Source organism: Perognathus longimembris, chromosome 10, assembly GCF_023159225.1.
Source record: "Perognathus longimembris pacificus isolate PPM17 chromosome 10, ASM2315922v1, whole genome shotgun sequence".
Taxonomy (NCBI): Eukaryota; Metazoa; Chordata; class Mammalia; order Rodentia; family Heteromyidae; genus Perognathus; species Perognathus longimembris.
In genome coordinates this window covers 38,562,022-38,563,190 of record NC_063170.1, presented here as the reverse complement: position 1 = coordinate 38,563,190, position 1,169 = coordinate 38,562,022, and positions in this window count along the sequence as shown.

Below are 1,169 nucleotides of genomic sequence, written 5' to 3'. Positions count from 1 at the left end.
CTGCACTCAAAGACAGCCCAAAGGAGAAAGTATATTTAAGGGGACATTTCTAAACTTTCCATGTAGAGAGAAGACTCCATCCGAGAGAGAGATGGGTGTGAATGATGTTCTTCCAATGGAAGAACCTACCCACTCAGCAATTCTTGGCCGAACTAGGTTGGCCAGGCCTCAGCAAGAAGAGCTTTCCTATTCCTGTTAGTCCTGGCTCTGCTTCCTAGCTGAGTCTTGTTTTTCCAAATGTGAGAGCCTTCAACTTACAGCCACATCTATGGGTCTCAGGCAGTCACTATGGGCTCAGTGATGACCCTGTCAGATCTCACACACATCAACACTCAACTCTGCTTTCTTTAGAACAACCCTGGTTCTGACACTAACATCTCCCTTCCAGGGAGGTATGCCCCTTCTTCTCAATGGTTATTTCTTGTCAGGCCAGTGCAAACCCCGTATGGGGCATCAGAGAGTTTTTCAACTGTAAACATCTTTATGAATGAGGTGCCTGGTCTGTGCTGATCTTTGTAGTACCAGTGACTAGAGAAATCTACTGCAAAGAATTCTGCCTAGAGTTAGCAGTGCTAGACAAGAGCTAGAGTGGGTGAATGGAGGTAGTCAGGTCCAAATGAAAACATCTTACCCAGCTCTGCTGTTTCAGCATGCTAGGCTGAGCTGCAGAGTTGGGCCAAAGCCCTCTTCTGTGGCCACTCCATCCCTACCCTGCTCTTCTCAGTGCCTTCCTGAGCTTGGGCTCAATCAATGAACATGAAAGCTGGACTAAAGGACCTAAAGTTGTCGACCTGTAAGGTCATTAAACTCTCTGCACTGCTGAATTTTCATGGACACACAGGCAATCCAAGTTAAGGCTACTTGAAGACAGAGAGCCTGATCCAGTGGTCTAAAGAGGCTGCCAGACAATGGCCAGGCTTCCTTCCCTAGTCAGAGACAAAAGTAATTGTCAAGTGCTCAGTGAGAAAAATGAAGAATCTTCTGTACTATATGTTGATCATCTCTATTGATAAAGGCCATGAGAAAATAAATCTTTTTTTTTTGTAGGACACTAGGTTTGAATTCAGAATTTCTCACTTGGGGTTCGACCACTTGAACCGTGCCTTCAGCACTGATTTTTGCTGCTTATTTTAGATGTAGAATCATATAGATTTTTTTTCTGCCTGAAC